Source organism: Dermacentor silvarum, chromosome 2 (genome assembly GCF_013339745.2).
Source record: "Dermacentor silvarum isolate Dsil-2018 chromosome 2, BIME_Dsil_1.4, whole genome shotgun sequence".
In the NCBI taxonomy this organism is placed as follows: domain Eukaryota; kingdom Metazoa; phylum Arthropoda; class Arachnida; order Ixodida; family Ixodidae; genus Dermacentor; species Dermacentor silvarum.
The window spans coordinates 202081283-202103858 of NC_051155.1; the positions used below are offsets into that span (position 1 = coordinate 202081283).

Below are 22576 nucleotides of genomic sequence, written 5' to 3' on the forward strand. Positions count from 1 at the left end.
CTTGGAGGTTAACAAAGAAGCTCGAGAACAAGTTAAGGACCGCACAAAGAGCGATGGAACGAAAAATCTTAGGACTAACGTTAAGAGACAGGAAGAGAGCGGTGTGGATCAGAGAACAAACGGGGATAGCCGATATTCTAGTTGACATTAAGCGGAAGAAATGGAGCTGGGCAGGCCATGTAATGCGTAGGATGGATAACCGGTGGACCATTAGGGTTACAGAATGGATACCAAGAGAATGGAAGCGCAGTCGAGGTCGGCAGAAAACCAGATGGGATGATGAAGGTAGGAAATTTGCAGGCGCAAGTTGGAATACGCTAGCGCAAGACAGGGGTAATTGGAGATCGCAGGGAGAGGCCTTCGTCCTGCAGTGGACATAAAATATAGGCTGATGATATATATATATATATATATATATATATATATATATATATATATATATATATATATATATATATATATATATATATAACAAGCCAACAAACAATGACAACAAGGACAACATAGAGAAAATTACTTGTACTTAGTAATTGAATTAAAGAAATGATAAAGTATTGGATATGAAAATAGATTAAAAAAATGTCACAGTTTCGCCCTAAGGGCGAAGCAATGAATGCGATAGCAACACAGCAATGTCATACGAAGTAAGGTGAGCGGCTTTGGTAGCTATATGAATTGTAGTAAACATGAGCTGATTAAGTAAGCAGGTGTGCTGCGGCGTAAGTAGACCGACATGAAGAGAGACTCGATGACCACGAAAAGGCGCGTGTGAAACGGTGGTGTTGATAAGAAGCGCTTCGCGTGGGCAGCGCGTGCGAAGGGACACACCTGTAGCGCTGCACTGCCGATCCAGGCAGCATTGCATGTGTAGCGTGCGTTGGAAAATGTGGCCCGACTATTACTAACTGAAGGAACAAGCGTGGTGTGAGCGCGCACAAACAAACATGAATAGATCACACTGAATGACTGCAGACAACGACCGTCAAAACTCTGGCAGCAAGCGGATACGCCGCAGCGGCGAAGGTACGTGCGGTCTATCGCTTCAACGGAAACTGAGCAGCGAATGCACGGCGCATAAAGGTCAGAGCCGTGTGGAGATAAGAGACGGTGCGAGCGAGCGACGAGGGCGGTTGTTGGCAGAGTGGAAGTGCGCCCCCCCCCCCCCCCCCCCCCACTCCCTCCGGCGCTGGCTTCCCGCTTCCTTGCTTGCGCGTGGGAGATTGAGTGCGTTCGCTCTCCGTGATAGCGCGCGTCCCCGCACGCTTCCGCTCGGGCATACGACACGCGGCGAAGATTTTATCTATAGAGAACCTCACGGCGACGCCGACGGCAGAAATCCGGTTACCGGATTTCTGTCGGAAAACGGCGCCACGGTATAACTACCATGGCGCCGTTTTCTCATCCACTTTCTGGGGTATTTATGTTTTACAACTACACTAACCGTGGGAGTGTTAGCCAGCGCCACCACTCAGAAACCTAGGTGGCGGATGTGGAACATCCTTTCTGCCGCAGGCGTGACGAGTACGTAATCTTCTGGGGTGAAGGCAACTGGTCAATAAACCCACATATGCTACCAGAAGGCATCAATGTTGCCGGATTCGAGCCCTCGTTATGTAATGAATGAGAAGAAAGGGAACTGAGGGGCTCGATTTTGATGAATCATGAAAGAATCCAATATATATATATATATATATATATATATATATATATATATATATCCCCTTTCTTGCCTACGTTGCAACTTTTATCCGACGTCTGTCTATAGACAGAGCATGACCATGATGTCCGCATACTAGTACGCTCTGCTCATTTGCCTCCTCGCCCAGCACACACATGGAATGTACACCACAGAGGCCAGATCGAAGCTGGTAAGACCATTATGCAAGAAATGTAGCCTCGAACTTATTATAATGTGCCATAAGCGGCAACAAATCAGTTTACATAGGTCGCCGGCCACGACGCGGCTTTCATCAGAAGATTCAGAATAATATATGCACCAATCATTAAACCCTCTCATGTTTAGTTCTGATGTCTTCGGCACTGTTTGAGCAGCTGTCCAAATGTGTTACGATCAGGAACATGTTATCTACGGTTTCTTTCGTAAGAAATGTTTGCCATTGACCGGTGCATCTGTTATGACCTCATTCTTGGACACGATTGATCGGCACTTGTTTATGCGGCAAGCGGTTCGTCTAGCAGAAGTTGTTGCTGAGCAAGTTGGTACGTCTCAATTGAAGTCTAAAGGGAGCGAACACATGCTCATGCTATGTATTGCATAGAAAAAATGTCACAGTTTCGCCCTAAGGGCGAAGCAATGAATGCGATAGCAACACAGCAATGTCATACGAAGTAAGGTGAGCGGCTTTGGTAGCAACAACACGCAGAACTGTTGTCGACGCCATCGGCGTTTTGCCCGCGTTAGCTCAAAATGCGTGCGGCGTTGGTGACTGTTGCTGGAGCCTCTGATATAAATAGGCACTTGGTGCCGCAGCTAAACGTCGCCTCCCTTCCCTCCCCCTCCCCCACGGCCTCTCGCGCGTCCGAAGAAGGCGCGTTTGCTCTACATATATGGTGATTGTAAAGGAGAAAAGAGACGCCTACTTCTGCAGCCCTTAAGCGAGCACGGCGCAGAACGCGCGTTTGTTCTCCGCCGTGCGTTCACTCCCCGTGAAAGACGCGCCCCTCGCGCCCTTTCACTCGCACATACAGCGTTCGGCGCGCGGCGACGATTTCATCTCCAAATGACGTCATACGGAACCTCACGGCGACGGCGACGGCGACGCCGACGGCAGAAATCTGCTTTTGAGTGTCCATATAATTGCTATCGCAATAAAAGAAGGAGACAGACAAACGAAGCCCAAACGGTTCGTCTACCCGTATATATGGTGTCCCAGCTAACGTTAGCCAAGCTGTTCAACGAAAAAAAGAATGATTAAAAATACACGGTGCAAGATGAAATTTTAAGACATAAAGTATTCTGTCTTGAGACTTCTGACAACAGAACACCGTAGGTGTCATAATTGTATTCTGCACTGCTTTGCACTGTTGCACTCTTGCACTGTTGAACAGCTTGGTTAACGTTAGCTGCCACACACGGTTGTGATGGTATTGGGTTCAGAATCACTCCAGAAAAAGATAGAGGCCGTACGCAGAAATACAAAAAATGTGGTTGATCCCTCTTATATAGGAATTGGTATAGAACACGAAAGTGAAACGTGTCTTCACAGAAGTAGTGTAATGTTTATTGCACATTGATATATAATGTCTATTGGTGTTTTGTGGCTAAAGCGCCCTTAGGCGTTGATGCACCCACGCTGACGCCTGGTGGCACGTCTCCTCCATCACGACTACCAACGTCGATGACCATGAGCAACCGTCGTGCATATGGAAGCTGCACTACGCTGCACACGCTAGCACAACGCGAAAGACGAAGCACGTAACTGACACACTAATACAACGCGCAAGACAAAGCACGTAACTGAATCGTCACCGAGTCAAATCAGCGCGTACAGCGCGTCGTATGTGCAGCCTCCGCGATCAACTTCAGTGCTGAGACCACCGAAGCGTTCACTGTCGGTGTGCGTTAGTGTCATAATGCAGTACTTCTCTTTTCTGCTCGTAGGCGGCGGCACCGCCCCGAGCAAGAGCGCGGGTACACGGAGGAGTGTTAGATATATAAGGCGCGTCTGTGTAGCTCTCTGCAAATGCGTTTGTGGCGCAATGGGTTAAACGCTCGGCGATCTATCGTCGCGGACCGAGAGGTCGTGGGTTCGATTTCCAAATTTTCCATGTTTGTGGAACTTTTTCTTCTGGTTTCTATCTTTGTATTATGTTCGTGTACATTGTAAGCTGACGTATTTCCGTGACGGAAATACGTCAGTGAAGTCTTGGTGGACCCCGGCATAAAACACTTTCGTGTTAAAACACGTCAGACTTGTATTGGACACACTTAACACATTGAAACAGCACACACACGCGACAGTATCCCAAAATACATTCTAGAGGACAGGCAGCTATATATGAATTAGTTAAGGGCAATCAGCCTACAGTTAACGTAGAAGCAGTTGTCGCCGTGCTGGAGACGTCGTAGACTGGCGTCGGACAGCAGGGTCGTATACAGTAGACGCTGTCTGGCCACGTAGAGCTTAGGTGGCCCTGCGCCACGATTGACGAACCGGAACCTCTGTGTGCCCGGTTTTCCGACGGGGGGTTGTGCTCTGGAGCATACCGCAGCAGCCCATCGTGTCACATCCGCAGCCGGCGAGGTAGCCCTGGTTCCACTCTCCCTAATGCTCGTTCAGCAAGGCTCAGGACCGCCAGCCCTCCTGGACCAGTTGTCCAGCGGAATGACCAGACGAGGTGGTCTCTCAGCTGGTGAGAGCGTCGGTGCGGATGCAGGCGTCGTGACGTGGGCGGTGATTGCTCCTATGGGCCGGACGCCTAGCGAAGAAGCTCTGCCTTCGAACGCCGAGTCTCTCGCACTGCAAACGCCACGGGCCACGCTCTCTCGAGCCACGCTCATAGAGAAACATACTTGCCTATATATGTTTCTTTATGCCACGCCTCCCGAGACGCCACTGCCGCCGCTCACAAATCGGTGTCCTCTTCGCTACCGCACGGCACACTGTCTTCATTTGTTGTCATGCGTCCCGATTGTGATAGCAATTATATGGACACTTAAACTGGATTTCTGCCGTCGGCGTCGCCGTCGCCGTCGTCGTGAGGTTCCGTATAGATAACATCATCGCCGCGCGCCGTATGCCCGAGCGGTAGCGTGCGGGGGACGCGCGCTATCACGGAGAGCGAACGCACGGCGGAAAGCAAACGCGACCGTCGCGCGTGGGGCTATGGGAGGGAGGGAGGGAGGGAGGCGGGGCGACGCTGCGCTCCGGCACCAAAGGCCTATCTTGCAACCGGGCGCAAGGGGAACTTCCCACTCAATCTCTCACGCGCAAGCAAGGAAGCGGGACGGCAGCGCCGGAGGGAGCGGGGGGGGGGGGGGGGGGGGGGGGCGCACCTTTACTCTGCCAACAACCACGCTCGTCGCTCGCCGGCCGCACTGTCTCTTATCTGCACACGGTTCTGACCTTTTCTATGTGCTGTGCATTCGCCGCTCAGTTTCCGTTGAAGCGATAGACCGCACGTACCTTCGCCCGCTGCGACGTATATGCGCTTGCTGCCAGCGTTTTGACAGTCGTTGTCTGCGGTCATTCAGTGCGATCTATTTATGTTTGCTTGTGCGCGCTCACACCACGCTTGTTCATTCAGTTAGTAATAGTCGGGCCACATTTTCCAACGCACGCTACACATGCAATGCTGCCCGGATCGGCAGTGCAGCGCTACAGGTGTGTCCCTTCGCACGCGCTGCCCACGGGAAGCGCTTCTCCTCAACACCACCGTTTCACACGCGCCTTCTCGTGGTCATCGAGTCTCTCTTCATGTCGGTCTACTTACGCCGCAGCACACCTGCTTACTTAATCAGCTCATGTTTACTACAATTCATATTGCTACCAAAGCCGCTCACCTTACTTCGTGTCACATTGCTGTGTTGCTATCGCATTCATTGCTTCGCCCTTAGGGCGAAACTGTGACATTTTTAACCCTAAACCACGCTTGGATGTCACTAGTCGCCATGCAGTACACACCTTCGCAGGTTATGAAAGTCGAAAGCCTTGTAGATGGAAACTAATTGTTGAAAAGAAGTGCCGAGAAGATGTACGTTGTACCCTATACCCCACGGTACAACACAAACAAACGATGCATGGAAACACCGCGTCGCCTCTCCCCACGTTTCGCAAATCTGGTGCGCAGCCAGACCGCATGCATGTTTGCGCACAGAAGCCGCTCGCCACTATCTTCAAATGGCCAGAAGACCTGTGTGTGTGCGTTCGCGAAGTGTTTGGCCAAGACCCTTTCAGCAGGTTTCCGTCAAGAGCAAATCTGCCTTCAGCCCTAATGCGTCCCGATCCGTTTCCGCCATTTCCAAGTCGACACACGCCTCGGACCAAGCCGCGGCGCGCCCTGGAGTTATTGAGAGAGACGGGTTCACTGCTTCGATCATTATATGGTGCGCGTATACACAACACGAGCAGGTCGCAGAGCGGAGTCACGATTACTGGACGAGGCAGGGGAGAAGCTATAGTGCATAGTGGGCACGAAGGGAAGGAGAGACAGACGGAAGAAGAAGAAAAATTAAGAGGAAGAAAGTGCTCGGCAGCCGCATTCCAAAGGCTGACCACCAGCAGCAGCCGGCTTTCGTCCCTGTTGACGGAAGTGTAATCACATAAACAGCGGGTACACAGCAGACGTGAAAAGGGTTCATTTTCCTGTTCCGCCGCGAACGCAGAGAGAACGACCGCCGGGTTTTTGTTTTTCACTACGCGCATGCGCACGAGGCAGAGTCATGTTTCGCCGGAGCTGGAGCTAAGCCGTCGCTTCTTTTTGTACCAGCTATGGTTGGCAGTGGCCTTCACGAAGGCTTGCACAACATTGATAGGAATGACCGACAGTGCTGCGTGCGACGTCTGCGGCAGCGAAGAGAACATCGAGGATTCAATTGTACACTGTCGTCGATTTCAGTCGCATGGCAAGCACTTTCTATCGCAATGCGACGACTGGACAATCGGCGGTTGTCCTTACAGGCGCTACTCGAAGATCACCCCCATCGCTCGTCGGCCTACAAGGCTGTGAAGGCACTTCTGTGTTTCTTGAGAGCGAATGGCCTATGTGAACGCCTTTGATTTAGTGATGCCCCGCGCGCGCGGGCATGAACTCACCGCGTCTTTCGTTCCTCTATCTTCTCTCTCTCTCTAATCTTTCTACGCTTACTTTCCCGTCCCCCAGCGTAGGGTAGCCAACCAGACACATTCCTGGTTGACATCCCTGGCTTCTCTATTTCGTTCTTCCTCCTCCTCCTACAGTGGGCAAGGGGAAACGGAATTCGACGAAATAGGAAAGTAGACAAATGAGTAGGGAAGCATAAATCAGTTAACAAAATTCTGAGGCTGCACACGTCACTATCACAGCTCATCGTGTAGCCCCGCAAACTGTAGGACGTGAGCAAGCGCTCTGGCTGTCTTTAAGCGAATACATCGGTTGTGACCACAGTCGTAATATGCTTTGCTTTAAGTTCCAAATTAACTCAAGCGCTTTGAAAGTCATCCTAGTCAGAAGCTTCGGATGATTTTTGACCACCTAAGGTTCTTTAATGTGTTTAAAAGCACACTGAGTTTTTTTAACATTCTGTTCCTACAAGAGCGCTTCTTTGGAGTTCGAAAATTTGGGCCTACGCATTTTCCGACCCGGTATGATTTATTTAGTACAGGAAGAATTTCAGGGGGGCTAACGACTGCTAAGGGATATGAACACAGTTTACTACACACATATTCTGCTTCCCGTTCAGCTCGTCAGAGGTTTCTTGCTGTGAGTGCTCTTGCTTTGTCGGAGCCTGGCCATTTATACATGGCTTCATTTTGCTTCGGCGATAAAATTTTAAACACGACTTCTGGGAAAGGTGTGAGCTTGATTGTCAACCTAATAGGAGGTTGCACAAGACATGTGGACGGTTTCCGTACCTTAAATGCAGATCTTGCAGAAGACTGAAAATCTGACTTTCTCGTTCGAATTCTTGGAGAGACTAAATCGAAAAGGTCTGGTGCTTTCGTGCGTTTAAATTAAGACGTGTTAATGCTGTTCGCCCTTTTGCATTTTACTTCACTTACTTAAAAAATAAACGCAGTTCGCTTGTCTTGTGTTTCTGGCATCAGTCCTCGAGCCCTGTTTTTCAAATGACATTTAGTAGCTTGAAGCTTTAACTAAAAGCTGCATGGCTGATATTTAACAGCGTGGACATGACAGATGTACTCCACAGAGGTTTAACCAGCAAACGCACGTGGCGACAATCCACATTGCTGTAGTTATCCGGCAGCTGCGGATTTTCCGGGGCGGTTGCAGCCTATGTTGGAAATGTTGGAAGCGTGCGACAATATGTGACAGAAATAGGCGCACGTGCTGTGGTTTGTTGTTGTGATTTCGTTTATCCCATACTTTTATTATCGTTGTTTTGTTTCGCGTGTTCTCGCATAAGGCCATCAGAAGACAGAGAATCGTACGCCATACCGGTGTTATATTTTCCGGTTCTCAAACGATTTCCTTTAGTAAGTGGCATTGCCCCTAACCTGCACTATACTGAAGGACGAAACGTGCCGGGTGAGCCTTCCTGTGTATTTTCTTTTTGTTCCTACGTCGCAGTGGCAACTGAAAATAAAGCGATCTACGACTATTCACTCAGCACTTGCATAAACATGAGGGCGTCGTTACCGCTGTTATGTGCAAGCATCGCGACGCTGCTGCTTGCGCCTCAAATAGCAACAAAGCAGACCATCTCTGGAGGTAAGATGAAATAAATAAAGCATGTATGGTATATTGTACGTTGCTCAGGTGGTAGGTGGGGTGGGGTGGCGTTAGTAGGAAGTGTTCATATCTGATATTCATTCGGCAAGAAGCTCCGGAGGGCTAGAGTCCCGATCACTTGATCGCCTATATGGTTCCCACTGCTGTGCCTGGAGATGAATGCACGTTGTTTGTTATCCACGAACTGTAGTTGGGAATAGCCGCTGTCACTGTAAGGTGCTGATCTTGGAGCGTCGCATAACTTCAGTGTAAGCGTTAAAGAAAAACTTCTGTCTAGCACCAAACGTTTTACGCCGCATGCTGCAGGGCAAACTTTAGAAAAAAATTGCTGTATGCTAATAGGGCGTCGCATTTGAGCCATGTTCTCTTGGAAAGTTCGGTTCCCGCTTTAATATTGATGTTTTAAAGTACCGAGAACTTTTTCAGCTTAGTGCTTCAAGAAAAGCGTCATAAAATTTCACCCTCGAACTGTGATGCATGTGAGTGCAGCAAGTCCTTTAGTTTCCACGGGGGTAGTATAGTATAGGTACCAGTATGACTTTTGCCGCTTTCAAAATACAATAAAATATCAGTCCAGTGAAATAGCAATAAGGAAACAAAAAGCAAGCCTTAGGCTTTCTTGAGGAATGTTGGTATAAAAAACATTCATTTATTGGCTATTCGGCTGTCGTCAGCGGACGTAAACACCTACACTGCCGTTATCCCTGCTGCTACAGTCACTTGCGGGTATTTGTCTTCAACGTCGAGGCCTGCAGAGAGCTGTACATTTTGCGCTGTTGTCGTTTCTAGTGCAGGCTTCAGCTGCTAAGCTGTGGAGCTTTTGAAGCCATCTGCTTCAGCATATTGTTGCACCAGAGAGCAAGAATACGCTATTCGTTGCATTTTTTGTGCATATCAGTCCGACATTGTTTTCGTTATTTGCTGGTTAGGGCTTTAATTTGAAAGAAATCTTGAGTAAAAGCAAGCATGACGACAAGGAAATAATAATAAAATGCATGCATGGTGAGCTCATGCGCAAATTCAGTTGACTAACGTGTGAGGTTAGGCCTCCGGTTCCAAGTTTCGCGTGCGATTTGCGTAAACCAACGCATACGACCGTGACCTCACGCTCAACAGCACAACCGTGTGTACACCAGGATATAAGCGGATTTTCACAAGCTCAGCGTTTTAAGGCCGTTATATCTTGCTACTTTCCCTTTTTGACAGCTTCGATCGTTTCAGGCGTCTCTTGAGAAAATAGGAATTCCAAGTCGAGATTTCGCGACAAATGCATGTGCTGCAGCGCTACTGCTGTTTTCTTCCAGGAGGGAAATCGGCGTCGAACGCAGACGTCCCCGTGTGTCCCAACCTACCTACCGACGTAACGTATCACTGTCCGAAGCTACCGTCGGCGGAAACTTGCGCGGATCTCAACTGCGAGGCCAAAGGTCTGAAATGTTGCATCGGCGTCTGCACAATTCCTACCTGCGCCTGAGCTGACACGGCTGAAATTATTCTCAGCAGCCTCACGGAGGTCAAGATGCAGATGTGGTATAGGTGCTGAAAACGCAAACGCTGCCGCTCTTTCACAGCAGGAAAGCCCACCAGTTTCTTCTTCGCAAAATAAAAGCTTTATGAAAACGTTCTGGTCAATTGTGTTTCTGCTTTTATGCACTGAAGTACCCAGATGTTATTGGCTTATGCGTTAGTTATGCTTGAGCAGATAAGTGGTCACTTATCACGACGTTCAATGGGCTTTTTATAGTTTGTTAACCTTCTTTCCGACACACGGCTGCGGCACGTGAGCTTCTTTATCGATATCGCTTTGAATTGCATGCTTGCGGTGGCTCGGTTGCTGAACCTTGCCATAGCGCGGCTGATAAACGTACCAATCACTCGAACATAATTACAATAGAAACAGGCGAGGAAATTCCCCCGAGGGATGTTCACGCTTTGGACAGCTGACAAAAGCTGTGGCAACGCTTCGTAAATGTACGCAGCATGAGGAAAGGGCAATAAATACAATAAAGGCAAAGCGACATCGCTATAAAAGCCATCGCCGCTGAAGCTGCAAACGGATAAGGACCTTGCGACCGGTTGGTTTTTCCCTGCTCGCTTACTGTGTGTTGACGACCGGCAAGCACACTCGCACGCCCTCTGCGAGAATGAAGACTTCTACGCTCATCGTTCTGCTGGTGGTAGGCGCCTGCCTCGTTGCGAGCATCGACGCCCTGGCGGCTTCGCCCAACGCGAGGGCAAAGAGGAGCGACTGTGTCTATGAAGAGTGCACCGACGAAGAGTGCGCTGCGCGTGGAATGCAGTGCAGGCGGAAGGGGTGCGGAGGTTCCCACTGCGTGTAGCTGGTAAGAATGACATCTACATTTTAGAGCTAGCTGCGTAGCTGTTGCGGCTTCTTTTCAGCTCTCTACGTGTCCGGGAGTTCTTCCGTCTGCAGGCCGCACCAGGAAACCAACAATCGATGCACAACCTCGGTAACTGTTTATGTGACCGTGTAGAGGTCGCCCTATGTTTGTTTGATTGGCTTTGCGTTGCACATAACCCTATAAAGTTACGCACAGCGGAAAGTGAGTGAGCGAAGTGTTTTGTTTCTCCGCTTACGGCTGTCCTTGTGTTTGTTGACCGTGTTCTTGTACTATATTTTTGATCTATTTTCGTGCCTCGTATGTCTATTTCTTGTATTTTTGTTATGCAACATGTTCGGCAGCTTTGTTGTTGTTGCCTCAAAGCATGGCTCGTACCCACAGGGTCCCACTGGGTTGAGTGAAAAGTGCACCCAACAAAATACCAAAAAGGGGCCAAGACAAACATTCAAAACAAAGCATTATGCAGCTAAATGCTAATAGAAATTTTGAGAGGGCCCATACACGAATTTAGCAAAAAATAAAAATACAGTAAAGTGTCTCTGTATTCCTGGTTGCTGTTAATATCTCTTTTTTTTCTTCCTTGCATTGCGCCGTCTTCTTCCGTGTAAAATATCTTAATCCCGCTACTATAGTGCCATCTGGGCGACTCGATGTAAGTAAAAAATAAAATAACTACACATACTTAATGGTCACTCATGGTAGTGACAGAGAATTATGGTGAATGCGCATTTCTTCTTATTGTTATCGTTACCGCCATGCTGGATTTTATGTACAACTGTGAACAGTATCGTCATACTAAATGTGATCTCAAACGGAAACCAATGCGCGAGTCCAAGGCAATGGGACCCAAAAGCCCAAAAGTTGCGACTGTGCTTCAGTGAACAGTAAAGTCACAATAACTATACCGCATAAATAGCTCGTTTAAGGCAAGTTTGAAAAATAGTTGTAGAGAGCTTCTCCTTGTTCATCTTCTTTTTTCTGCTTCTGTCAGGTCCTTATGATTTACACAGCAGGGAAGCGTTCGCATTGCACTGAGGTTTTCCTCCCTTGGGACTTCGCCGTTTCTTTTTGCAATCTCTTTACAATCTCCGTGCACCTATTGTTTTTTATCAGACCTCTTACTCCCACTTCCTTTGAATTATTACGAATCCAGGTGTCAGCCAGGTTCTGCTCTCTCCTGATGGTTTATGTTGGAATGGCCGACGTAGACACCGCAGGACAAAGGCATCTTCCAGCGATCTCCAATTAGGCCTATCTTGCGCCAGCTGATTCCATCTTGCCCCTGCAAATTTCTTCATTTCATCACCTCACCTAATTTTCTGCCGTCCTCGACAGCGCTTCCCTTCCCTTGACACCCATTCCCTAACTCTAATGACCTGTCGGTTACCTGGCCACAACGCATTAGATGGCCTGCCCGGCTCCATTTTTTTTTCTCTTAATGTCAACTGAAATATCGGCTATCGCCGTTTGCTCTCTGATCAAGACCGCTCTCTTCCTGTCTCTTAGCGTTACATCTAACTTTTTTCGTTCCATCGCTCTTTGTGCGGTCCTTAATTTGTTCTCGAACTTCTTTATAAACCAACAAGTCTCTGCCCCATATATTAGCACCGGTAAAATGCAACGATTGCACAATTTCCTTTTCAATGACAGTGGTAAGCTTCCAGTCAGGATTTGGCAATGCCTGCTGTATGAACTCAACTCCAAACCATTTTTATCCTTCTGTAAGTTTTTTTCTCGTGATCAGGATCCCCTGTGACCTTGTTCGATATATGCCTATGAAATTCAGGACCCGTATACACAAAAACGCTCTTACACTAAAATTGCTCGTACGAGCAGATGCCAGGTGATCGTGATGTTGGGCGCATTATTAGTAGAGGTGGGCGAATATCTGGTTTTCCGAATAGGAATGGAATTCAACATAGTAAGCATCCAATATTGAATTAAATATCGCATAGTCAAACACAGATCCATATATTCCAGCATGAATAATTATTTCGAAATAATTAGGTACCTGGCTTATACAGACTAGTGAAAAAACACAGCCAAAAAAAGGTCACCTTTAAACAGAAGATTAGTAATTGTCAATAAAAAACTGCAAGAATGGCCTCTAAACATCTTTAAAGTCTGGTTGAAAACAAGCTTTTGAAGAAGGAACGGCGGCTCTATGACAAGCTTTCCAAAAACGGATAAGAAGTTGTAGAGAAAAGAAACAAAAAGCTACTGAAGAACTTGTATGCCGTAGACAAATGTAAAAGGCTCCTTTGCAAGGAAAGCGTCAGTGGTTGTAGCGTAGGAGGAGGAGGAGGAGAGAAAGAGAAGGCAGGGATGTTAACCAGAAATGCGTCTGGTTGGCTACCCTACTCTGGGGGACGGGAAAGAGGGAATAGAAAGATGAGCGTAAAAGATAAAAGAGCTACATGGCTAGATCGCCAAAAACAGTAAATAAGAGACTACAAGCAAAACTAACAGGTTCTCATGTAGGCTTGCGTCGCAAAAAACGAAAAAAAAAAAGATTGCAATACCAATTTTGTTTCTGCATTGCTTCGAAATATTTTCTCGTTGGTTCACTTCTGATAACTCCCAATACTTTGTTTAGCAGACGGAAAACAGTAATCATACTTTAACCATCGGCTGTTGCGAAATATTTCGTTAGTTTGAAATATTGGAAAATTTCGAATAGTTCATTTTTCGAATACAAATACGAATAGTGAGCCTGTAATATTCAATTCCTATTCGAAACATTGAATGTTTGCCCGAAGGTAAACAGCACTTACGAACAATAAAAACAACACTTTTGTGAAGTGCACCACAGACCATGGCACCGCTTCCACTTAAACCATCAATAAATGTTTCTAGACTTATGTTATCACGCATTTGAATGTTATCGTTCTGGATCCTAAGTTTCCTTCTTTTCAAGTGTTCCCTTCATTTGCTTTTTTTTCCAGATGCATTCGTCATTGTGGGCGTAATGGCGCAGCAATTCACCGTGTCAAGAGTTCATGGTTCCTTCGACTCAAATGGAGCTTAAGGGAAGCAATAAAGAATGGCAAATGGGATGACTGCAAATTTGATATGACGCCGTGCGCAGATTCAACTGCTGATGAAAAATTAAAATTTATCAAAACGAAAATTGATCTCACTCAGTGCTGTATACTTTGCAACGATCACTTCATTTGTACCCGATATAGCGAAGAATGTCGAGTTTAGTCGCACTCAAGATCAAGGTTCAACATGACAACACTTTTTATGCTACATATTTGCGTTCTGCGTCAAGAACCAAACCAAGAGCTTCTATATTGTCAAATTAGGCTTCTGCGTTGTTCTCGGCAACAGAATGGTGCCATACATTACATCGCTGCAGTTGTGCTCGCCGGAACGGAAGTTAACGACAGCTATCATGATTTTATTAAGGACGTGGCTGCAATTGGCACGGAGATTGCATGGAGACTCGGCGATGCCGAAAATAGTACATCATAATGTCGGTACCTCGCCGTTCGAATAGAGAAACTAATTATTCACTGTATGGCTTTGCGCGACTCTGACTTTTCATCGTTTATTTTATAACCAGGCCAAAGGAGCTAATGTTTTTGTCGCTCCTATATATATAAGAAAAAAAAGCATATTTGCCACAAGTGCATCAAAATCATGACTCGCTGTCGTTGGCATGACTCAACTTCACAAAGCACAAAGGTATGCTATACATTTACCAAGGGATGCCCAAACAAGCCATGAATCAGGCTACGCTTTTCTATTTACTAATTGCCGTGGTGGCCTGATGGCTCGTGTGCCGTGTTTATTTGCGTGCCCACGCCAGGTGGCCGAAACTAGCCTGCAGCCTCCAAGTACGGAGTCAGCCTGAGTCATCCCGCAAGTTGCTGTAGAACGTTATACTGCGTATACTAATTAAATTTTATTGCGATAGCAATTATATGGACACTTGAACCGGATTTCTGCCGTCGGCATCGTCGTCGTCGTCGCCGTCGCCGTCGCCGTCGCCGTGACGTTCCCTATAGATAAAATCTTCGCCGCGCGCCGTATGCCCGAGAGGAAGCGTGCGGAGACGCGCGCTATCACGGAGAGCGAACGCACTCAATCTCCCACGCGCAAGCAAGGAAGCAGGAAGCCAGCGCCGGAGGGAGCAAGGGGGGGGGGGGGGGCGCACTTCTCTGCCAACAACCGCGCTCGTCGCTCGCTCGCACCGTCTCTTATCTCCACACGGCTCTGACCTTTAAGTGCATTCGCCGCTCAGTTTCCGTTGAAGCGATAGACCGCACGTACCTTCGCCCGCTGCGGCGTATGCTTGCTGCCAGCGTTTTGACAGTCGTTGTCTGCTGTCATTCAGTGTGATCTCTTCGTGTTTGTGCGCGCTCACACCACGCTTGTTCATTCAGTTCGTAATAGTCGGGCCACATTTTCCAACGCACGCTGCACACGCAATGCTGCCCGGATCGGCAGTGCAGCGCTACAGGTGTGTCCCTTCGCACGCGCTGCCCACGGGAAGCGCTTCTCATCAACACCACCGTTTCACACGCGCCTTCTCGTGGTCATCGAGTCTCTCTTCATGTCGGTCTACTTACGCCGCAGCACACCTGCTTACTTAATCAGCTCATGTTTACTACAATTCATATTGCTACCAAAGCCGCTCACCTTACTTCGTATGACATTGCTGTGTTGCTATCGCATTCATTGCTTCGCCCTTAGGGCGAAACTGTGACATTTTATCATTTACCTTCTCCTATTGGATACGGGCTCGTGTCCAATATAATGTTTCAGCGACGCCCCATCCTTTGCTGATTAACTTCTGTTTGTTGTCATGGGACTATTGTTGGAATCTCGAAATCGAAGCCAGCCAGGCTTTAATGGAAGTACGTTATTAGCTGCCAAAGCAAGCCATTGGCACTTACCGCGTTTATCGTTATCACACAAGGATCCTCGCTATTGACAACAAGCTTGGTAATTCTGTCCAGAAAGCTTGCACGAAATGTGTTAGGGTTTCCTGCGGTACAATCACGAGGCCTAAAATTATACTACGCGGTTTGCCAGTGTGTTTCACTACAGATTTGGGGTACGTATATTTTAGAACTGCAACGATATCCCAAATGGTGTAAGAGCTTCTGTTTCCGTATATAAGGCGGGAACACGCTCATGTGTCGTGGTCAGGCAGGTGACGCCAAATTGTAGTTTTCCCTCACTTAATCATCCAGTCTCCATTTAGGAACTTAGAATTTCTACGCAGAGAAATGACAACAACAGGTGTAAAAAGTTTAATCAAAACTTTCGTGGAATGAATTACTTTACGTGGTCTCTCAAACACTGTGCAAGTCCTTTAACAGTAGTACTCTAAACGTACTCTAAAAGCAGTCTCTATGCGACCATGATTGATGCTTGCTGGTTCAGTTCTTGTTTAAAATAAACAATCGTAGTATCTATGTGTATGGTATATTCATCTTAATGACTGTCATTCTGGCGAGTTCCCCCTTTCCAACTTCCACTGGATTGATGCACTGGAGAATGAATAACGTGTATCGAAGCATCGACGCAGTGGAGCAATTTCAATCACGCATTGTGTCCGGAATGTCAGCCACAGGACCACCATGTCAGTAGACCGGCATCCATTCCATCATTTACGAACCAATTGCAAGCGCATAGAAGCGGGAAATGACTGGTACATTCTCATGCGCCTTTAATGCGATGCGTTCCTGTAAAAAAAAAAAAAAAACACATTTTAGTGCACATTTACAGCAGTTCATTGCACTCACGCACAGTTATTTCATTGCTTGGCTCTCAGAGCTTCCACTGCGGAGCACAGACAAGTTGAGAGGAAATGCAATAATCCAAACAAAAGGTCGTGCAGCCTTTTTCATGGGAACACAGAAAGCATACGTGGCTGTGTTTCGCTGCGTCGGGGCTGCATTCCATGGGACACAGCCAGTCGAGAAAGAAAGAAAACGCGATGAGCCAGTCTATAAAAGGCGCTCAGCCAGCTGTGCATGTGGCGTAAGTTTTGGTGTAGCGTATTTTCTCTGATAGAAACCTGCCGTGTGCCTGAGCTGGCCTGAATTCATCGTTAAGATGAATACTTCTACTCTCTGCGTTATCCTACTCGACACCACCTGCATGTTTTCTGGCAGCCTCTGGGCGCTATCGATGAACGCGAGGGTTAAAAGGAGCGACTGCATCTACGAAGAGTGAACGGACGGACAGTGCATAGCGCAAGGCCTCGTCTGTCGTCCGAAAGGGTGCGGGGGCTCGCGTCCAAGGTGAGGCTATAGAAGAAGCATGCTGATGCTGTTAGCGTTAATAACTCCATGTAAGCGAGCTAGACTACTTTCTGATGATCAACTCCTCATTTTTAGATAGGAAACCTAATATACTTCAGTCCTCGTAACTATACCTTCTGAAGTCAATTTTGGTCGCCACTGCAATAAAAGCAGTAAGCTGTGGTCTTATCTAGTCCGAGCTAACACAATGCTGAGCAACAGTATCAGCTTCCGATTTTTTAATACAATACCTGATACATTTGCTATTGTTCTCGTAGCTCTCGGTCCGCGTCCATTCCTTGCCACCAACACACACAAAGCATTGTCTTACCACGTAATTAATCCGAACGTACGCATTTCTGCGTTCTATACAAGCATTGATCTGTCTCTCTTTTAGTCCTTTCGGCTATACGCTGCTTCTGTTCTTTTAGGCGCTGAGCCATGCTCCCTAAAGGGTAGCAGAAAGTAGTGCTTCTTTCTCTTGACAGTCGCACTCTCTCTTCTACTCTTGCTCAATGAGCCTTACCCCCCCCCCCCCCCCCTCTCTCGCGGCCCTTTAAAAAATATAATAGAAAAACTGGTGTAGCTTGTACTGGAGGCGCAATGGCAAAGAGAGAGAGCGGAGCTGATGGGAACCTAGCTTTTCCTGGATTTTGGGCTTGGTTAAGCACTAACAAGTCATCCACAGAATTTTCCGGCATTTATTGATGATTGATCGATTATCGATTAGCTATTGATTGGCTATCTAAGGTATTGGCCACGTATTTGGGCTAGGCTAAGCACTACCAAGTCATCCCTAGCATTTTGCGGAATTTATTAATAGTTTATCGATTGTCGATTAGCTGTTGATCGGCTATCAATTGGCTATCGATGACTGACTAAGCTTAACTAGTCCCAACCACGCTTACCTAGACTTAGCCAGACTCAGCTTCGCTAGTTCACAGAGGTATGTTCCATTGCGCTTGGACCCTTTCTGCACTACCGCCGGGATCAGACCACATTTTTTGTGAACGACTAACGCAATAACGACCTGCTTAAACAGCTCCGCTGTTAAAAGTTAACCAAAAGGAAAAGCGAACTCTCGCCAAGGCTACGTGGTTGATGTCTTCGGACTTGCGGTATTCTAGACACTAGCCTCGACCATGCTAAACTCAACCGGTCGTATAGTCCACTGGCATAAAATCTAAACTGAACTTGAAACTTGACTTTACGTCACGAGAAAGCGCCAATGGTTATCTAGAGTCTGGAAGTTCGTGCTCATATTCTAGGGAAAAAAAGAGAGAAGGTGTGCTGTGTATGGGCAGGGCAGGGTAAACTTTTGTCTAAAGAATTTACGCTATCGTCGTTCCACTCAAGAATTATGTGGGGCAGCTGTGGTCAATACCGGCGACTAAATTAGAAGTTTCGCTATTGAAGAGCCTAGCATCTCAATATCTCAGCAAAAACAAATCTTCAAAGAAGCCAAATATATAGCAAAAAAAAAAAAGGAAATAACGAGAACTTTTCCCCTGGCTAACTAAAACAAACTTCCACAGAACAAAACTGTATACACCCGACTCTTGTTAGTCTGACGTTGGTTAATGCAATTTTTTTTAGTTCAATGGAACTGTAAAGTACCAGCGAGAAATCATACGTTGCTATGAAAAAGAAGAAGGAAAACACTCGTTTAGTTCGAAGAGAGTGTGTTGGGAGGCTAGTTTGTAAGACCTTATTTGGGAACTTAAACTGCGCTAAGGACGACACACCGAAGTACGTCCTGTCTTTTTCTACTTCAGTGTCTCGTCCTTCGCGCAGTTTAGGTTCCCAAATAATCTCTTAGTTCGGACGCGAAAGCATGGCGGTTCGGTTCAGTCGTCCCTTTCCGGTGTCCACTCATGCGCGCAATCTTGAAAACACAATAATTCAATACAATAATTCTATCCAACCACATTACAATGCTCACAATATTATCCACAATACAATAATTTACAATACATTCATTTTATCCAACCCGGCTCACGGTCTCCATTCTATACATGTACGACTAAATGAAACCGAAGCTTCATCGCGCAAGAGGTCACAATAATGGTGGAACTTAATTTGGTGCGTCCTGCCCATATCCCGCAATGTTAAGTGGTGTTTAACACGCCAAATCTAACACTGGGATACCAGAAACGCCCGGTGTGGTTTTTTTACTATTATTCAGAAGCATCTGAATCTCGTTAAAGTGCACTTAAATCTCAACACATGGGTGTTCTTTCAATAAGACCGCAGGGAGGGGGGGGGGGGGGTCGCCTTAATTGCCGCACACAGTAAAGCATGAATAAAACCAAAACCTAAACGCTACCGCAGAGGCAGCAAATTAGCGCACTGTTAGTATTAACACCCGTACTTATTTATCGTTTTCTCGGGGACTGCAGGCTTTTCACCCACTAACAGCTTAAAGTTATCGCTCAAGTCATGCCGTGCCTGCACGATTGGAACTTAGTCGAATGTTATCGTTTATTATACCTATTATGTGTTCTCGCCGAACCTTGTGTAATCATATTGTATGCGCGGCACTAATTGTGTAGTACTTTCTGGAAGGCACGCGGGCCCCAGCGATTACCCTGGAACCATAGCTGGAACCTATGACGACTCATGTATAATAGCCGACATGTTCCACCCGCAGATCAGATTTCGACGTTGGCCTACTGTGCTCGCCGCTATTGTTGAGCTTTGAGTCCCACTTGTGTTGCTGCGCACAGATTCGCCCAATAAAGAGCTTATTTCGTGCTTCATAGTTTTCGCTACGCTGTTCTTCACTGTCACTACAACACGAAAATATTTAAACGCAGAGAACACGCCCCTGGCTAATACAGCCATCGTAGCTATTAATAATACGGGCGCGCAGTAACGAACTTGCTGAGCACACACACGTTTCATTTGCGGCTTAAGAATGTCATTGCTACCGCTACTTCACAGAACAGCTTTGTGCTAGCAGATGATGACATTAGATAATTAGTGAGCAGAAGGACTATAAGGAAACTTCATACGTGATTTTGCTGTGGAGAGCATTACGTTATAGTTGTCTATAGGATATAGATTTTACGGTGAAGAACCTTACGTTATAGTTGTCTATAGGATATAGAGGCGCGTAGTCTTGTAGGCACGCGCTGACTTTACGTGACGAGGGCATACACCACGCACGAGCAGACGTGTTTCATGTGATAGGTACTTCATACAGCACCGCATAATGGGATTTTCACTTACATGCGCTATGCACATAGCTTACATACATCTACGTACTCATAAGCAGCCTAACTATATGTTGCACAGACGATTGCATTTTCTCAAGTTGCTTAGCGTCAGTGAGCGTTCTGGGTATTTCGAAACACTTCCACTTCATGATAAGAAGGTTTCTGAGATGTCGGAGCTAGATGTATGTTAACCATGTACTTTTGCTATGCGAATTTATTACTTCATATGTATACTCCCGTGGCAGATCATGCATACCAGTTTTACACTCTGCCTGGACGTATTTTTCAGCAAGCGCCCAGTTCGAGCGACTCTGAACATTTTGTTCTGCCGGGACTCATTGGAGATGCTGTTGTGCGGGATCGATGTTCTTCTCGAGTATTTGAGCGCATGTTGTTCTCATTGCAGAAAACTGAGCTGGGAAGCAAGAGGACAAAATGCAACGAGTCTATCTATTCAAGCTCAGATGTTACCATGGCTTTCGACAGCCTGAAATGAAGCAACAACGAACAACGTTACAATTTTGGAGGATGTTCATGATGATATATGGTATGTGTGTGCAGATGTTGTAATAAAGACCTGCGCAATCTTTGCGAAAGCATTGGTAGCGTACGAAGACGTGGTACATTGTTTACACGTTCATTCGCACAAAATATCTAGAAGCAATCTTAGACTCTACCTCTTGTTTCGTAAATACAAGGACTATACGCTTAGTCGACAAAGGCCTGAAAACTAATTTTCTTTCGTTTTGGTCTCCGCATGGCAGATGAGCGAAGTCACTTATTCGATCTGAAAAAGGCTCTTCAATAGTCTTTATTGAAGAAACAATGATCATATCAGCAGGAAGCTTTTGCTCAAGAGGTCCTATCTAAATACATAGGAACGGAGAAATCAATTTTCTCGGCAACCATTGCACCGATTTTGATGAGGTCTGTTGCATTTGAAATAATACACTGATTTATTCTGATCTTAGGATGCACATTCTTTATTTAGGGCGTCATTTGTTTAACAAAAAATGTTGAAAATTGAAAAATTGAAAACAACTAAAGTACCAAGTTTTCAACTCTAAGCAATAAATAATGCTATCACAATTCTGTAATCTAAATTTATGAAGGCATCTATTATAAACCGCTCTGAAATATACCATTAACTTGTGAGTAGGACTTTTGCAAATCCTCGTAAACATTGTAACAATTTCAAGTAAGCTGTAAATTGTTGTGTCAAATTTATTCCCCTTAAATTCACTAAACGATGCAGTTTACAGAACTGCGGCAGTTCTTTTTGGTGCAGATTCAAGGATTTGGGAACTCAATGTTTCAAATTATTTTTTAACTTAGCAAGTTCCGGGGTTTTTCGTAATATATCGCAGGCTCTAAATAAAAATATTGCTTCAAAATTCACTAGAATTTAACTTTCTTTCTCAAATTTTATTCAAATTGGTCGAGCGGTTGTTTCACAAAAGTATGTCTACATTTTGCGTGTAACCGAACAGGGCAATGGGAATCGGCCCCGAGCTGAAGCGTCCTCTAGGCCTTACGGATGATTTCTGCGCCACCTCCGTTATTCAGCAATCAAAGTAGACGCTACGAGGCTCACTCTCGTTTCCTGAATTGCAAGAAAGGTCGCTTTTACGCTTGTACTGTGCAGATTAAACTTACTCTGCATCCAAAGCAGCGATTATCCCGCGGAACTAATGGCTGCTTTCCATAACAAGGAATACGACGCAGTGTGACTCGACCAGGTTTTTTTTTCTTAGGACTTTGTTTACTAATATCAAATCTGGTAGTAGTAGCAGAAGTAATAGTAAACTTTATTTTTTTAAATGCGCGATAAATTGGGACACCTGAGTCCAGGAAACCCGCTGGTCAGCTGCACCAACGCATAGTCGATGTAGGCGGCCATATTCGCTTGTAGTAGTACTTAGTGGAAGCATCGACTGTGCAGGTCAACAGGTGACCCAACGACGGTATTACTGACGTGAACGCGCACAGATAGTGAAGCAGCGTTTAGCAGGACGCCTAGTCTAAACAAAAGTTTGTCAGTCATTATTTATGCAAGCAACAACGCAGGCGCGCGAAAAGGCGGTCAGAATTCGGGTTGAAGTCAATTATGGTCTCCATATAGGAAAATGCACCGCGCAACGCGTTTTCGGGAGTGCCTCGAGAATCCACTTACGCAACCTGCCGCCCGCTCAGTTCTCTACTTTCCCGACAGATGGCGGCAGGCAACCTCGGCGTTTCTGCGCGCTCTTCCGCGGCGAGCGCGCGAACGCTCATCCCTAGCGTCCCGCGGGCGCTCGTGTCCCGACGGTGAACTTCCCGATCG

The 22576-nt window shown here is 46.5% G+C and overlaps 1 long non-coding RNA gene across 1 annotated transcript; it reads left to right on the plus strand.

The window, feature by feature from the left end:
- The first annotated feature begins 10320 nt into the window (after window positions 1–10320).
- LOC119441206 (uncharacterized) lies at window positions 10321–13905 on the plus strand. Its single transcript, XR_005189820.2, has 2 exons — window positions 10321–10754; window positions 13721–13905. It is a non-coding gene; the product is annotated as an uncharacterized LOC119441206 (long non-coding RNA).
- Window positions 13906–22576: the final 8671 nt, after the last annotated feature.